The sequence below is a fragment of the Monodon monoceros genome, unplaced genomic scaffold (assembly GCF_005190385.1).
Source record: "Monodon monoceros isolate NGI ecotype Baffin Bay Population unplaced genomic scaffold, NGI_Narwhal_1 Super_Scaffold_12, whole genome shotgun sequence".
Lineage (NCBI taxonomy): Eukaryota > Metazoa > Chordata > Mammalia > Artiodactyla > Monodontidae > Monodon > Monodon monoceros.
Genome location: NW_021703768.1, coordinates 85,680,104 through 85,698,927, shown reverse-complemented (window position 1 = coordinate 85,698,927; position 18,824 = coordinate 85,680,104). Strand labels below are relative to the sequence as shown.

General features: G+C 34.6%; 1 non-coding gene across 1 annotated transcript; it reads left to right on the top strand.

The window, feature by feature from the left end:
- Positions 1–1,400: 1,400 nt before the first annotated feature.
- Positions 1,401–1,508, top strand: LOC114893553. Its single transcript, XR_003792970.1, has one exon. It is a non-coding gene; the product is annotated as a U6 spliceosomal RNA (small nuclear RNA).
- Positions 1,509–18,824: the final 17,316 nt, after the last annotated feature.

The following is an 18,824-nucleotide window of genomic DNA, read 5'->3' as shown; positions in this document are numbered from 1 at the left end:
CATACTGATTTCTCACCTTCTTGGTTAAATTTACACCTAAGAACTTTATTCTTTTTCATATTATTGTAAATGGGATTATTTTCCTAATTTATAATTTATTTTTGCATAGTTTGTTGTTAGTGTGTAAGAATACCACTGATATTTTAATATTGATTTTATATACAGCAACTTTACTGAAATTGTTGATTAGTCCTAACAGTTTTTTGGTGGAGATTTAAGGGTTTTCTATATATAATACTATGTTACCTGCAAACGGAGACAATTTATTCTTCCTTTCTGATTCAGTTACCTTTTATTTATTTTTCTTTCCTAATTGCTCTGGCTGGGAATTCCAGCACTATGTTGAATAAAAGTGATGAAGGTGGACATCCTTGTCTTGTTCCTGATCTTAGAGGAAAAGCTTTCAGCATTTCACCATTGACTGTGATGTTAGTTGTGGGTTTGTCACAGATGGTGTTTATTATGTTGAGGTACATTCCCTCCATGCCCAGTTTGTGTAGAGTTCTTACCACAAAAGATGTTGAATTTTGTGAAATGCTTCCTCTGCACCAATTGAAATGACCATTAGTTTTTATTTATTTTCTTAATGTTGTCTGTCACATTTATAATGTGTGATGTTGAATCATAATGCACCCCAGAAATAAATCCCATTTGATCAAGGTGCATGATCCTTTAATGTACTGTTAAATTTAGTTCATTAATATTTTGTTGAGAATCTTTACATCTATATCGATTAGGGATATTAACCTGAAATTTTCTTTTCTTGTTGTCCTTATCTGGCTTTGGTATCAGGGTAATGCTGGCCTCATAAAATGAGTTTGGAAGTATTCTTCCCTCTTCTATTTTCTGGAAGGGTCTGAGAAGGATTGGTATTAATATTCTTTAAATGTTTGGTAGAATTTACCAGTAAAACCCTCTAGTCCTGGACTTTTATTTATTGGGAAGTTTTGATTACTGAATCAGTCTTCTTACTCGTAATTATTCTGTTCAGATTTTCTATTTCTTCATGAGTTAGACTTGGTGGGTTTTCTGTTTCTAGGAATTTATGCATTTCTTCTATGTTGTCCACTTTGTTGATGTATAATTTTTATAGTACTCTTTTACAGTTGTAATGGTGTCAGTTGTAATGTTTCCTCTTTCATTTATGATTTTATCTATTTTAGTCTTCATTTCTTTTTTCTTAGTAAGTCTAGGTAACATTATGTCAATTTTGCTTATCTTTTCAAAAGAAAATAACTCTTAGTTTCATTGATCTGTTCTCTTTTTTTTAAGTTTCTATTTCTCACTAATCTTTCTTATTTACTTCCTTCTGCTAACTTTAGACTTAATTTGCTCTTCTTTTTCTAGTGTCTTGAGGAGTAGGATAGCTGGTAGGATAGCTTGTTCTAATTACTTCTTTGGTGCTTGCTTTGGCAGCACTTATACTAAAAACTGGAATGATACAGAGAAGATCAGCATGGCCCCTGCGCAAGGATGACACTCAAATTTGTGAAGCATTCCATATTTTTTACTTATAAGTGTTATATGTCAATTATATCTCAATAAAACTGGAATAAGAAAAAAATAAAATTAAGAAAAAGAATTGCTTCTTTGTTTGCTACAGTCCTATAGGATTGGGACTGACAAATGGAAGCCCCTTTGGCTATCAGAGCCAGACATTTGGGAACCTTTCCCTTGGCAGCAGCTGTAAAACCTGCAGTGCTGAGATGTTTGTAAAAGCTCCTTCCAGGAATTTTCTTGAGCAGGTTGGAGGGAGAAGGCAGGAGTGGTCTCTATCAGCAGCCCTGGTCTCTGGGTAGACTCACAGTCAGTCCCTAGAGCCTGCCATTTTGATGTGGATACTTTCCTTTTTGTCTAATGTGTAGGAATCACTCAGCTATTTTCTGGATGTTTTTCAAAGAGAATTGCTCCATGTGTAGCTGTTCATTAAGTGTGTTCATGGCAGGAGGGGATCTCAGGAGCCTCCTAAGTGCCATCTTGCTTTGACTCTTTCTTTAGTACATTCTTAGGCATAGTTTTTGTCAAGTCTCTTAGATGTTCCATGATTTCTTAGACAGTCCTAAACCGTGCTCAACAGATGATACAACTAGTCGTTCAAGGCCAGCAAGAAAGTGAAGACCAGCCCATCCTTCAAACTATAAACCTCAAAAATGACTCTTATTCCATCTCTAATAATATTTAAAGACAGACACCATCCATCTAAAATAACGTAAAGGCTGACCAGTTGTGCAAAATTGCCTGTTACTCACTCATGTGGCCCAGCCAAAATTTAATTAGGCTTTGACCCTCCCCACAATCCTATGAACTTTAAAGACTCCCATTTTTAAGGAATTACTAAGAGGCAGTACATACTGCCTTAAAAGCTCACTCTGAAAAAAAAAAAAAAAAAAAAGCTCACTCTGATAATTAGCTGGCCACAGTAAGAAACAATGCCTGTTAAATCACCCCAGCCATGCTGTCTGCTCATCCCCACCTGCTTGAGTGATTTCCCCTCAAAGTTCTTGCTGACCTTGCTTACTCCTTCCTATACAAGAAAAGCTTTTTTTTTTTTTTTTTGCTGTTTGATTTTGAGATGCTTGCAGATCTCAAGGTCTAAGTGTTCTTCCTGTTACAATAGTCTTTTCAAATAGTTTTTCTTTAGCCAAGTTCAGATTTGACTTTATTTAACAATATATTTAAAAAATTATACAAAATAAAACAAAAAACTCTGTTATACTGTTTATTTCATACCCACTGATTATAAATCCTGCATATATACATTTTTTGTTTTTAAGTTTTGGACCCTTATTTTTAAGGTTAAACCTTTTTTTTAAACTTATTTATTTTATTTATTTATTTTTGGCTGTGTTGGGTCTTCATTGCTGCGTGCAGGCTTTCTCTAGTTGCAGTGAGCGGGGGCTACTCTTCATTGCAGTGCGCGGGCTTCTCACTGTGGTGGCTTCTCTTGTTGCGGAGCACGGGCTCTAGGCATGCAGGCTCAGTGGTTGTGGCTCGCAGGCTCTAGAGAGCAGGCTCAGTAGTTGTGGCACATGGGTTTAGTTGCTCCAAGGCATGTGGGATCTTCCTAGACCAGGGCTTGAACCTCTGTGCCCTGCATTGGCAGGCGGATTCTTAACCACTGCGCCACCAGGGAAGCCCTATACATTTTTATTTCATGTAAAATTCCATGGGAATGATAAGCACCTTATTAAGTTAGTAGACTGTATTCATAGGAGCTATGTAGAAAGCCTCAGTGTTTGGTAGCACTTCAGTTCGTAAGCTGGATTGGGGGTACATAAGTGTTAATTTAATATTTACATTGTATTGTATCTAAAATTCTTCAATTCCTTTTTAAGACAGATCATAAAGAAGGGAACCACGTAACAATAGTAGAAGTGATAACAAGAGAAGAAGCAGGGCTGATCTTGGCATTTAATAGTTTTATGTATTTGTTTTATTAGCAAGAGTTCAAAATAAAATGAAAACTAAGATGCTGATTTTCAAACTATTTTCAATCAAAAGCTTGGGTACTGAGTTATCTCTTGGCATAGTGTTTACAAGTATAGGATTTGGAGTCAAATAGTCTAGGATTAAATTTGCTGTTGACATCTTCTATTTGTCACCTTCAGAAACTGACACAACCCTTTGAGCCTCTGATCCCTCATCTGTGAGATGTGACATAAGCACTACCTCTTTGGGCTATTATGTGGTAAAATAGAGATAACTAGGTGCTTAAAATGTTAAAGGTTATTCTTTAAATAAAAGATTATGACAAAAAATTCATAATAATCTGTCTTCCACATGATTTCTACAGCCGGACTCAGGACCACAACAGAGCCCGAGATTGCAGATTTGAAGAAATTCAGTCTCCTGAATTTGAGGGGAAAACAGGATTTAAGAGATCTTCTTTGAAGGTAAGAGACTTGCATTATAGTTCCAGCCTTGACACTAATAAGGTATGTTACCTTTTCCTCTAAAAAACATATTTTTGAGCATATTATTAGTAATATGCCACAGCAAAGTGATGAATGCTGAGGATAGGCTGTTATACATGATAAATTTCTTCCCTTTTGGAGCTTACATTTCCTCATCTATAAAAGTTAAGAGTGGCTTAAGTTAAATAATATGTTTGTTTTATTAAAGCTCCAAAAATTTCTAAACAACAAATGCCTTGCCAGAAGTGATCTTGGTTTTTTGGTTAACACTCAGCTACCATAAAGGAAGAACAGTCAACTATATGTACCTAAGGCATAAGTCTGCACCTGGGCCTAAGGCAAGGATTTTTGATAATGTATCTTGATTATCTAAAAGGAGGAAAATAAGCAACTGGGGCAAAGGTTGGGTTGGGGATATGGAGGAGACTGAAGAACACTATGTATTAGCATCTCAATACTATCCACAGTAACCCTAAAATATTTTCGAAATGGGTCTACTTCTTATCATTTTTGCTTCTGCAGTCCTTGTCCCAACTTCTATTCTGTCTTGCCTGTACTACTATGAAGGCTTATTGATTTCATTGATTAATCTCTGAGCTACCATTTTGCCTTGTCAATGAAAAATTAATCACTCCATCTAAGAAATAAATGAAAGTTTTTATTCAAACCGATATAACGTTGGAAGAGCATCTCAGAAAGCTCCAAGAACTGTTTCACCCATTAGAAGTCAAGGCACAGTTGTATAAGTTTTTTAGAGACAGGACTGTATATCAAATGATGTATTATTGACAGTTTACATAATCCAGATCTAAGCCATCATTGTGGGTCATGTGACCCCTTACAAGATCAAGAAGGAATGATACCTTTTAAGGAGTTGTTGATGCTAGGAGAATGTTGTTCTTTATGGTCCAGCAGGTACGGAAGGTTTGGTCGATGCATAATGCAGATACACAATACACAGTGTGGGGAGAGAGGAGGTCAAAGGTCAGAGGAGAATTTTTATGTTGAAATTTTTCTTGTCTTGCCATAAAATATGAATTTTATTTCACAGCCTCAACCCCCTACAGTACATTTTATTTTATTTATTGTTTTTATAAATTTATTTCTTTTATTTTTGGCTGCATTGGGTCTTTGTTGCTGCCTGCGGGCTTTCTGTAGTTGCAGCAAGCGGGGGCTACTCTTCGTTGCAGTGTGTGAAGAATGGCCAGAATAGTATTTTAAAATAATCATATCCTGTGGTTTCCTACTTAAAATCTGGAAATGGTTTGCCAGTGCAATTATAATAAGAAACAAACCCCCATTCTGGCCTGCTCAGCCTTTTATGATGGTCCTTGGCCTGTGCATCTCAATTCTGGCCCCTTTCTCCCTTCCCTCATTTCCCTGATACCTCACCAGCACAATGTTTCTCTTTCTATTCCTAGACGCCACTGATTTCATTTCTTTCTTTGGATCTAGGAACAGTCTAGTTTGAAAAAAATTTATTATAAGCTCTTTTAGCGAATTGTTAGTTGGTTGTCTCCTTTTAATGGCTTAGATAGCAGCTTAAACTTTGCTTTCCTTATGCTGCAATGTAAAGTAGCTTCTTGGTCAAGAATTCAAAACCCTATAATAGTACACTTTAGGCAGATGTTTAGTCAGGTTCTCCAGAGAAACAGAACCAACAGGATAGATGTACATGCAGATGTAAATGTAGAAATAGAGGTAGAGCTAGAGCTAGAGGTTAGAGATACAGATAGAGATTGTATTTATTATAGGAATTGGCTCAGACTGTTATGGAGGCCAAGAAGTCCCATGATCTGCCATGATCTCCAGTGCAAGCTGGAGAACCCGGAAAACCAGTGATGTAGGAAATTCAGTCTGTGTAGGAAGGCCTGAGGACTAGGGGCCACTGGTATAAGTCCCAGAGTCCAAAGTTCAAAGAACCCCGAGCTCCAATGTTTGAGGGAAGGAGAAGATGGATGTCCAGGCTCAGGAAGAGAAAGATAATTTGCCCTTATTCTATTTTTTTGTTCTATTTGGGCCCTCAGTGATTGCATGGTGCCCACCCACATTGGTGAGTGCACACCTACTTTATTCATTCAACTAATTCAAATGTTAATCTCTTTTGAAAACACCAGCTATCTGGGCATTCCTTAGCCCAGTCAGGTTAACACATAAAACTAATCATCACTTTATTTTATTTATCTATCATTTGTTCTCACTACATACACATATAATACATAATGAAAATGTAAATTCTTTATTTTATTTTAATTTTATTGGAGTATAGTTGAATTACAATGTTGTGTTAGTTTCAGGTGTACAACAAAGTGATTCAGTTATGCATATGTATATATTCTTTTCCAGATTCTTTTCTCATATAGGTTATTAAAAAATATTGAGTAGAGTTCCATATCCTATACAGTAGGTCCTTGTTGGTTATCTATCTTACATATAGTTGTATGTGTATGTTCATCCCAAACTCCTGATTTATACCTCCCCCACCACGATTCCCCTTTTGTAAGCATAAGTTTGTTTTCAATACCTGTAAGTCTATTTCCGTTTTGTAAATAAGTTTATTTGTATCATTTTTAAAAAATTAGATTCCACATATGAGTGATATCATATATTGGTCTTTCTCTGTCTGACTTACTTCACTTAGTATGATAATCTCCAAGTCCATCCATGTTGCTGCAAATGGCATTATTTCATTCTTTTTTTATGGCTGAGTAATATTCCACTGTGTGTATGTACCACATCTTCTTTATCCATTCCTCAGTCAGTGGACATTTAAGTTGCTTCCATGTCTTGGTTATTGTAAATAGTGTTGTAATGAACATTGGGGTGCATGTGTCTTTTCAGATTATGTTCTTCTCTAGATATATGCCTAGGAATGGGATTGCAGGATCATATGATAGTTCTACTTTTAGTTTCTTAAGAAACCTCCATACTGTTCTCCATAGTGGTTGTACCAATTTATATTCCCACCAACAGTGTAGGAGGGTTCCCTTTTCCCCACACCCTCTCCAGCATTCATTGTTTGTAGACTTTTTGATGGTGGCTATTCTGACCAGTGTGAAGTGATACCTCATTGTAGTTTTGATTTGCATTTCTCTGATAATTAGTGATGTTGGGCATCTTTTCATGTGCTTTTTGGCCATCAGTATGTCTTCTTTGGAGAAATGTCTATTTAGATCTTCTGCCCATTGTTTGATTGGGTTGTTTGTTTTTTTGACATAGAGCTGCATGAGTTGTTTGTATATTTTGGAGATTAATCTGTTGTCGGTCACCTCATTTGCAAATATTTTCTCCCATTCTGTGGGCTGTCTTTTCATTTCATTTATGGTTTCCTCTTTTGTGCAGAAGCTTTTAAGTCTAATTTGGTCCTGTTTGTTTTTATTTTCATTACTCTAGGAGGTGGATCAAAAAAGATATAGCTGTGATTTATGTCAAAGAGTGTTCTGCCTATGTTTTCCTCTCAGTTTTATAGTATCTAGTCTTACATTTAGGTCTTCGATTGATTTTTGTGTATAGTGTTAGGGAATGTTCTAGTTTCATTCTTTTACATGTAGCTGTCAAGTTTTCCCCATACCACTCATTGAAGATACTGTCTTTTCTCCAATGTATATTCTTGCCTCCTTTTTCATAGATTAATTGACCATAGGTGTCTGGGTTTATTTCTGGTCTTTCTATCCTGATCCATTGATATATATGTCTGTTTTTGTGCCAGTTCCATACTGTTTTGAAGACTATAGCTTTGTAGTATAGTCTGAAGTCAGGGAGTCTGATTCCTCCAGCTCAATTTTTCTTTCTCAGAATTGCTTTGGCCATTTGGGGTCTTTGTGTTTCCATATAAACTTAAGAGTTTTTTGTTCTAGTTCTGTGAAAAATGCCATTGGTTATTTGATAGGGATTGCAACAGATCTGTAGATTGCCTTGGGTAGTATAGTCATTTTGACAATATTGATTCTTCTAATCCAAAACGTGGTATATTTTTTCATCTGTTTGTGTCATCTTTGATTTCTTTCATCAGTGTCTTACAGTTTTCAGAGTACAGGTTTTTGTCTCCTTAGGTAGGTTTATTCCTATGTATTTTATTCTTTTTGATGCAGTATTTTATTTTATTTTGTATGTATTTTATTCTTTTTAATTTCTCTTTCTGATCTTTCATTGTTAGCATATAGGAATGCAAGAGATTTCTCTGTATTAATTCGTATCCCGCAACTTTACCGAATTCACTGATGAGCTCTTCTGGCAGCATCCTTCGTATTTTCTATGTATAGTGTCATGTCATCTGCAAACAGTAACAGTTTTACTTCTTCTTTCCCAATTTGAATTACTCTTATTTTTTCTTCTTCTCTGATTGCTGAAAAATGTAAATTTTGTGACATCAGTGTCTCATTAGATTTATTTACTGATGCCCAAATGTCTAGTACCACTTCTCATAAATAGCAAGTTCTCAATGAATATTTACAGTTAAAATGTATAGAAGGGTAAGTGAAGATAAAAGGATGGAATGTAAAATCTCCATATTACATATATATCCACATTACATATATAGTGTCACATTTTCATATTTTCAGGAGATTGAAATATATGTATTTATATATAATACAATATTGTATAACCCAGTATCACTGGAATTGTATCCATTTTTTTTTTAACTTGAAATACACTTTTTAATGTCCTTGGGCAAAAATAAAGAGTCCATGCCTAAAAGTAAGATGCTTTTAATCTGTAATATTAATAGATGAGCTCTGATACATATTAAAACCACAGATGACGTTATTCTTCACCAAATCACACACAGATTTTAAAGATCACTGTTAAAAAGTGACAAAGAAACCATCTAATTTGAATTTCTAAAAAGTTCAAATGAAGTGCTCCAAAAATAATACAGGAGAGATAATATTATTTTAAAGGATTTCCCTCTTTTTAATTTAATACCGTTAATCAATTTTAAAAAATACATACTTTCAAAAATAATAAAAACATCTTTGTATAATTTTCCAGTGTATTCAAGTGTCTGTTTATGAATTCAGGACCATAGGTGTGCATGAAATAATTTTTGACAAAATAGTTTTTTAAAAAAGAGAAAATCCTCAATCACTCATTATGCAAGTGAATTTTACTATACGAAAAATGCACATACAAACACACATAAAGTGATTTTGTAAAATTTTATTTTTTATAATGTAAAATTTAATAAATCCTTATTTATATGAAAACTTTTTTCTAGTTTTTTTAGCTATTTGAGTTAATTTATTATAAAATATTGTTTCCTCTTGAATGAAAATTAGAAAAGACAATAAATATAAATAGTATCTCTCCACATTTATGCTTCTAAATCTTAAATATTTAACTATGTTTCACAATATTTGAGGAAAAAAATGAACTATAAAACTGAAAATCAAATTGCAGTATAAATTAAGAAATTGTTATAAAATAAAGCCATATTATTATTGAAAAAGTTTACCTTCTTCCCAACCCAAAGCAAACTGAAGTAAATTTGGCAGTATAATATGATGTTGTTTTTAGTTTACTTATGCTTTATGGTAAACATTTCCAATAAACCATATGGTTATACAATATTTGTTTCCTAGGCAGTGCCTATTGTGCAAAACTGGTTTATCCTTTTAATTGAATTTATTCATCATTCTAATCAAATAGTATGTCAATTCAATACACAGATAAATCAATCCAAAACTGATTTAGAGAAGTATCTGGTCCATTTTATTCCAGGAGTTCTATTAAAGAAATAAACATGTTTTCATGATTTAGAGTGTAGAATTCTAGGACAAAAAGAAAATGTATCTATTCTAACTACTATATTTTTTTCAAAACAATATGTGCCCAATATCTATCATAAAATGAATCTGTTTACAGTATAAATTGGTTCTCTGGTATATGGAATGTTAATAAAAATTTAAGGCAGAAATTTTCCCAAGGCAGAACAATTCTATTTGTTTCTAGAAAAAAAAAATAAAGTCTTTTCTTTAGAGTTTTCATTTTATTTAGCTATATTATTTCCCTCATCTCTCCATTTTTTTCTTCTTAGTTTTTCTTAGAAATGGAAACAGCTGAATACAGACTCTAATAGTGTTTTCAGTACCATTAAAATTAAAACTACAATGATCCAAAGATTTTTACAGAGCAGGACCATAGATGTTTGGGAATTGGCTCATCACTCATTTCTTCTATTGGCCAGTTCCTCAGTGCTTTAAATTGACATCCTCCAGTGGTTCAGAGCCCCTGATACTGCACAGCACAGCACTGAATGAGCATAAATTGAAAACCTCACTTGACTTCACAGCTTAATAGATATAAAAATATTATAATTGTAGCCACAGAGTTGGTTTATTACCTTGCTCAATTGTTTTGTCTACAAGAAGGCAACTGTTTTGATGAATGACAATGAGGCAGGTTCTGGTACATAAAAATTAGGTATTCATGCTCACACTTAGGTTCATTGTTAAAGACCGAATAGCCAAGTGAACTATGAATGCATAGACTATAAGTTGGAGAAGAAAATCAATTAATAAATGGAATAGATCAGGTGTTAGAGGAGTCATTTCAACTCTTTCCAGTCAATTCGCATGTCATTAATATTCTGTTATTTTCATGCACTACATGCCTATCATATCTTAGGAAGGATCTTACTTTTTCCAAATTCATGATATTACAAATACTTAAACTTGGAGATGAAAAATTGGGACAGATGGTCATTCAATCAGTATGCAAAATAAGAAAATTTCAATGTAATAACAGCAAGAGTACCTGCCAATAACTCATATTCTAGCTTTCACTAAGTTGACTGGATACAAAGAATAATAAAATGTTAATTGCACTATAATACCAATTATACTAATTAAAACAAAATGGCAATATTAGCAACAAATAACAAAAACAACAAGGAAATATACCCTGAATCTAATATTAAGCATGCTGATAAATGTTATTTTCAAAAGGTTGTAAAATATGAAGGTATTTTGAGTGATGATGTGTGAAATGGAGGCTTGGAGGTGATGCTATCCTTATTCCCTTTTAGAAACCTGAATGATTTCATATCTTCTGGACTGAGCTAATGCCACAATTCAGGCCTAGTGAATTTCACGAATGCCAAGTCAGTAAACAGTGTTTCCAAGGGCAACATGTTGCTCCTTATGTCCAAAGGGCATAAATATGGATTAACATATGTCCCACCAAATAACATGAGATGGCCCTCTTGAGTAGAAGGTTGAAAATGTTTTCCAAATGTATAGATTACTCTTTTCATGAATATTATTTTATAAATATATATATTTTTTATTCCTCCTGAGGTAACACCAACATAAAAGCAGTATTAAGCACAGTAAAAGTGTAACAGGCCAAAAGAGTTAAAAATAACATTTAGCGATTTCTTTCAACAATAGATATCAAACTAATGAACAGGATTAAAGATAAGTACCTAGAAAATACCTCAAAACACGTTAATGATACATTATTATAAAGTTTGTGGGAAGTATATTTATGATTTCATCTCATTTTTAACTCTACCAAAGCATTAAGAACTTTAAAGTAGTATAGTTTATAAATGAATTAAATAAGAAAATATAAATTAAAAAGAAGGAGAAGAAAAATTATCTGAATAGACTATAAGACTGACTTTGGTTTTATTCTCATGTTAGTAGGAAGAGATGAATATTTGCCAACTGGACAGTAAGTTAAGTGAATCCCCAGGCCATCTAAAGGCCTTGTGAATTAAGAACCATTGAAATGTCTATAGCAATGACCATAAAATAATAACATATTTACTGTTTTATCTCAATAAAATAGTATATGGTCTAATGTTTGTGGATAATCCTATATCTATTCTTTATAGTGTCTTGATTTGAGTGGATCTATAAAAATATTTTTAAATAGTTATTAAAACAACATTGTTTTATCATAGACTCATTGCCTTACTTCAAAATTAATACAGGATGCTTTTATTATTGCCCATTATCTTCACAAAGAAATACTGCAAGAGATAAATATTTAAGTTTTAGATAGACGAATTACAGCATATGAAGTAGACATTTATTCCCTTCCTTCCTCTTTTTAGTAGTATCTTTATTTTCATTCAGTTATCCTAACTTATTCTGAATGCTCTATGTGTTCAGTGTAAGCTGATTTCATCAAGGTATCAAGAATGGGCTGGATTTATTTTTTAATTTTTTTAAACATCTTTATTGGAGTATAATTGCTTTACAATGGTGTGTTAGTTTCTGCTGTATAACATAAATGCTGGAGAGGGTGTGGATAAACCTCAGAGGGTGTGGGAACCCTCTTGCACTGTTGGTGGGAATATAAATTGATACAGCCACTATGGAGAACTGTATGGAGGTTCCTTAGAAAACTAACAATGGATTTATTTTTAAAGTAAACATTCCACCTTATTACTTTATGCAGGAACACAAGCCAAGCCAATGAATGCATGGTATACTTCTGGCCAAAGTTAGATATCAAAGACAGTGATAGCAATTATACATCACAATTAAACCTCATTTGAAAAGAAGTTTGGTGATTCTGGCAGGGAAAAAAAAAATGTTTCCTTGCTTTTCAAATAAAGCTACTTGAAAAGATAGCCTAGGGACTCCCCTAGTAGTCCAGTGGTTAAGACTTCGCCTTCCAGTGCAGGGGGTGTCAATGTCAATTCGATCCCTAAGATTCCACATGCCTTGTGGTCAAAAAGCCAAAACATAAAACAGATGCAATATTGTAACAAATTCAATAAAGACTTTAAAAATGATCCACATCAAAAAAAAAAAAAAAAAAAGAAAAAGATAGCCTAAGTTAGAAGCCCCCACCCCACTCCAGAAAATGAAGCATTAAAAATAATTGCAGATGATAGGGAGAACCCACTTATTAAACATACCTTGAGCCAGATCTTTTTCTAGAGTTTAAGTAATAGGAGCCTAAGGAAGTACTTGTTTCTTAAGTCTTTTGGTGCTTGAAACCAATAGCATTCTAAGTGATTTTATGTGTTTATGAATTGATCCTTTTTATACTTTTGATAAGTGATTAACAGTGCTTAATCTACTTTCTTACAATTGTTCCCCACTCATAGTAGAGTTAGTTTGTATAAAATAACCTGCTTATTGGTTAAAAGACTTGACAGAATGTTGTAGTTGGAACTCTTTGCTATAATGTTAGAAGTATATAGAAATTAACTCTAACAGGGGTCACTTGATGTATATGTGGAAATAGGGCTATAAAAATAAATTTGTGGATTAAAAGTTAATTCCTGATTTGTTAAATGTTAAAACTTTAAGGAAAAGGTACTGATGGGGAAAGGGATATCACACCACATATATTTTTTTAGAACAGAAATCCACAAATTGCCATAAGACTAATCTTTGCCAACCTTCATATTCCCATCAGAACACTCTTTGGGAATATTGTAAGACCACCGAATCACTCAGGACAATTAAACTACAATAACACAATTCCAAAACATCAGAGACTTACAACAACAAAATTTCATATTTTGCTAATGCTATATGTCCATCATGGATGGCTGTGGCTCTGCTCAGTATCATCTTGATACTGACCACAGGCTGACTTATCAGCCTATCCCAAAAATTATAGTGTTTTAGCAGAAGTAAAAGGAATCTGGACAGGCAAGGGTGACACTTAGAAGATTCTGTTAAGGAGTGGCAGTTAACTTTTGCCCACATTTCAAAGAAATTCATATGACTACTGCTGAGTTAAGCAGGATGGGAATATCAAATTCCATCAGTATCAAATCTTCCTGCAAGAACTGGCAGCGAGGGAGGCATAAGTCACATGCCCAGGCCTAAAATCAGAGGATCACAGATGTGTGATCCTCCTACAAGAAGAATTGAATATATATATAATTAATCACACAGTCTACCACAACCACAGCCATTCTTGTAACACTTAGCCTTGCCACTTCTATCAGCCTTAGGGATATTAGAATTAATCTCATTGTCCATTTCCTCCATTTGAGCCACAATATGCAGTCTAGATACCCTCAGTCACCCACCATCCTGTGGACTCTGACTTCCACATAGCTCTGTGAATTCGGTGTGTTCCCTTTTCTGACATGATTTATCAACTTGAGAAACCCTTCCTCTGATTCCTTTCGAACTTATATTCTTTCCAAACACATTTCCTTATATTTAGAAACAAGTCTCTAAATGTCTCTTTCTATTTCTTGTTCTACTTGGAACCTGGCTCTCTCTTGAGGACGCTGCTTCCCCTGCTGCCCTTCCAACTAGTTAATTTTTTTTCTCCCATATCATCTTACCATTGGGGTTTTCAGATAGGGTACCTTTCCTCCTTGTTCTATATTTGTATATCCAGACCATTTTACTCACTTTTGTGTAAACACCTTTCTACCCCCAGTGTTGAAGTGTATAACACTGGCTACTATGTTTCAGTCATTTCCTACCCCCAGGTACTCTACTGATAGCTTGAAGATTTTAGTCCTTTCTGTACTGTCAGTATCTCCAAAATTACTCCAGTCGTATTTAGTTTAATTTTTATATTCAGTGACATATTTCCCATACTCTATTCTCTCAGTTACTCAAACACTAGTTCAGATGCTGTTGTGAAGGGATTTTGCAGATGTAATTAAGGTCTCAAATCAGTTGAAATTAGATAAAGTCATTATCCTAGGTGGACCTGACTTAATTAGGTGAGCCCTTAAAAGGGCCTGGGCTTTTCCTGATAAAAGAGATTTGAAATGTGAGAGGGATTTGATATGAGTGATATTTTCCATTGCTGGCTTTGAAGATGAAGGGAGTCACATGGAACGAATGCAGTCAGCCTCTATGAGCTAAGAGCAGCCCCTAGATGACAGCAGAAATGAATATGGGGACCTCAGTCCTATAACCACACAGGAATAAATTTTGCCAACATCCTGAATGTGCTTGTGTGTGGATTCTTGCCTGGAGCTTGGCCAGCACCTTGATACCTGTCCTGTGATACCCTGAGCAGAGAACCAAGTCATGCCATATTTGAACTTCTGACCTACAGAATTGTGAACTAGTAAGTGGGTGTTGCATGCCACCAAGTTTGTCATCATTTGTTATGTAACTGTGTTATACAAAAACAATAATAATTCAGTGCCTTCACATATCACTGAGTCAAACCCAGTCTTTCTTAAGAACCTGCAATTTCCTCCATGACCTGTCCCCTCATTCCTAAAGGTCTCATACATAGAAGGCTCACTACTTTCATCCCTCCTCATGTGCTCTCCAACCCACACTGACTTCTTGCCATTCCTTGAAGTTCCATGAACGTGCAAGTATGTTTCAAACCCGGACTTTTTCATTTGTCCTTCACACTTCCTAGAGTGTTCTTTATGAAAGAGCTGCGTGGTTTTCTCCTTCACAAGCAGGTCTTTTCTCAAATGTAACTTCTCAATGAGACCTTTACTACACTTTCGTGTGAAATTACAACTCCTTTCCCACCTGCAACACTCTGCATCCCACTTCACCGCCTTACTTTTTTTATATAATAGTTATAAACTACAGTTGACCCTTGAGCAACAGAGGTTTGAACTGTGCAGGTGGGTTTTTTTTTTTTCTTTTCAGTAAATACCTATTACAGCACTGCATGATCTGAGTTTGGTTGAATCTATTGATAAGGAACTGAGGGTATGGAAGCCCGACTGCAAAGTTATACACGGATTTCTGACTGCCTGGAAGGCCGGCATCCCTAACTCCTATGTTGTTCAAGGGTCAACTGTATAGCGTATTATGGTGAGAACTCGTTTACCTAGTTTATTTTTAATCTTTAGGCACTATAAAAATACTTTCCTGCTTCATCAGAGAAGGGACTTTTTTTTTCTATGTTAAGTGATGTGTCACTAATTGCTGTAAGAATATCTAGCGTATAGAAAGCATTCAATGCATATTTGCATTAAAAATGGAAAAAATATATCTTACCTTTTTCTATTCTGAATCTTGGTAATCTTAGGGATAGTAGAATGTTAAAGAGAGATTGTGGCTATGATAACTGGATTTGGAATCTACCTTTTAGAATTTCACTGCCAGATTTTAGACCCACTCAATGTTTGGGGTATAGTGAACCTTCAATAAGAAAGCTTATAAACAAGTTATCATAATTACTGCTAATAAATACCAGAATGAATAAAGATGCACAAATAAGTTTCAGAATTATGTAGATAAATTCTCTTTCTATGAATACCATCATAATTAGTTGTTTCACATCCTTAAAATATTTTAACTCTAATCAAGGAGCAACATAGGTTGAACAATTCCAGAGCACTGACATTCAAATACAGTATGAAACTTGAAATTCATTACAACCAAAGTTGATCTGTGGCACAAATTCTATCTCTTTTGCATTTACTTTACTGCCTAGCTACTTAGCTTTATGGTAGATTAAAAAAAAAAAAATCTAAGGAACCATTGCATGCATAGATCAGTTTTTCATCTGTTTCCCACTTCTGCCAACCTCTTACACTCATATTTATATATAGTTGTTTCATATGTGTGTATATATACACACACACATACATACGTGTTTTCCTTAAACACACACACATATGTGTTTTCCTTAAAGATGATTTAAGGCTCCTTCCTTTTTTAATAATATTTTTGAGCTAACCATATTTCCCCCTTACACATAAACTGCCCTCTTTAATATGAACTATTGCATAACCCTGCTTGTGTCAGGCTTTCCTAAAAATTACCATTTTAACCAAGCTTTAAGAAAGATGCCAACTCCTAAAATTATATATATATATATGTATATACAATATAAATATATACAATTTAGGCATGTAAAAAGAATAAACAGGAACTTATTTACCTTCAATTCATGTAATAAATATAGAGTAATGTGATTTTATTACTATGATTATTGAAACACTATTCACAGCTATTCAAAATATCTTTAAAAATTACCTTCTGCTTAACTTGTGTTTATGCTCACATGTTTGTCTGATATGTAAAACTGGCTAAATTGACATATATTGCTCTTTTCAATTGTCCATGCTTTTAAAATCTCCTTGGATATAGCAAATCAACATTAATCTGTATCTGATTCTTTATGTATATCTCTGATTCCTTTTTTTCATGCCCTATCTCAAAAGTGTTCTTCTTCAACTTGTAATACGTGCCATAGGAAAACACCTGGAATTGAAGATACGTATTCTGATCTTACATGTGGAGCAACCAAATTTCTGCTAGTCCCAACAATTTTCAACTTGCTGGCAGAATGAATAACTGATATTCACTTCATCATGCCAGAAGGTGCCATACAAACCTGTTGTAGTTAGCTGCAAACACATACATAGAAGGCACGCTGAGACTCAGTTGGTTACAGTGTAATAGAGAAAAAAAAGGAAGATTCATTCACATATAGCAAAACAATGATTTGAAAACTAAGATATCTCTGTTCTAGTTCTGGTTTTCCTTCATTCTCTCTATTAACTCTAGAACCATGCTTTAACGTCTTAATGAAATCAGGAGATTAGACTGTCGGAGGTTTTAAATTGGCAACTTATGTTTTTGTTTTGTTTAGTATAAAATTAAGTATTGTTTTTACAATAGTCTGGATTTATAGCTTTTTTTGAAAAACATCAGCAGGTGGTGACACATGACATATCCTGGCATGCATGACAACAGTGTTTGCCCTCAGAGGGCCACTCTCTCCAGTTGCCACCATCCTCATTCTGAGTGAAGTACAGGGCCCACTTCACTCATTTTTGTTACTTGCTTGTCTCTGTATATACTTGTGTTTGCAACACATAGACTAAATGATCTCTTTAGTCCCTTCCTGATGGGATAGTTATGATTTTTTGATGGCATTTTGTGTGTGCGTGTGTGATAATCATGCAGTGACCTCCTACATCAGCAGATCACAGCTGGTATATATCCCTCCCCAGGCTGAAACTTTTGTAGTCACTACTGGGCACCCCCTCAAGCAGAACGAAATGTGTTCAGAGGATTTGGATATTTTATTGGGACTAGGCAAAAGGTAGTTTGATTCTGGTAATGAATGTGTTCTGACATGAGGTCCTCAGTTAATGGATACAGGTGCCAGAGGGGCCAAAGGGTAAAGGGGAGCATAATATTCATCCCAAACAATATCTGAATGTAGAAAATAAGATGAGGGAACATTCGAGCAAGCGCAGGAGGCATTCTACTGTGATGGAGGCTTCAGCTCTTCAGCTGAGTTCCTCAAGCCAGCCTAGCATCTGGCAGGAATGTTAAGTCATAGGGTTAGACTGTTATGTGTTGCTTGATTGAAAATGTAATGTAATGTTAGTTTTTAAAATGCTAATAAAAACTGTAATTTAGCCTCTGAGATTTATGCAAAATTACTGGCACTTTCCTTTTAGTTTGTGAAGAGGTAGGGGTTGAGGTTATCTAATTCAGTATTTGATATGTGTTCAGGGTTATGTTGATGAGGAAATCCCAAAGATGATAAAAATAGGAAATAAAATAGTGCATCATCATTTTAAAATATTCTTTATCCCTTCAGTTAATGCACATATTCAAATTGGGAGGCAGAAAATATGGTAGTTCCATTTCACAGGAAGAAACCATGGCACAAAGTGTTATTTTAGTTACAAATACAAACTTTTTTCCAAATCCCTAAAATGATATTACTAATGGCATCTACCGTCATTTTCCATATAGCTATCAAACTATTTAAACACTTAATTCAGATTATATCACCTCCCTGAATAAAATCTTATTCTCAATGTGTTCAGAATTAAATCTGAAGCCCCTTATCATGAATTAAAAGCCTTTGGGTATTTTTCAGTGGGGAAAGGTATGATGGTGGTTCTGTTGCCATTTTGAGTAGAAAGGTTCTGCACTGTGAGGGGCATTCCCTTGCACTGCAGAATGGTTACCATCACAAGTCCCTGGGCATTAAATGCCAGCAGACCTCCACCCCCATACATTT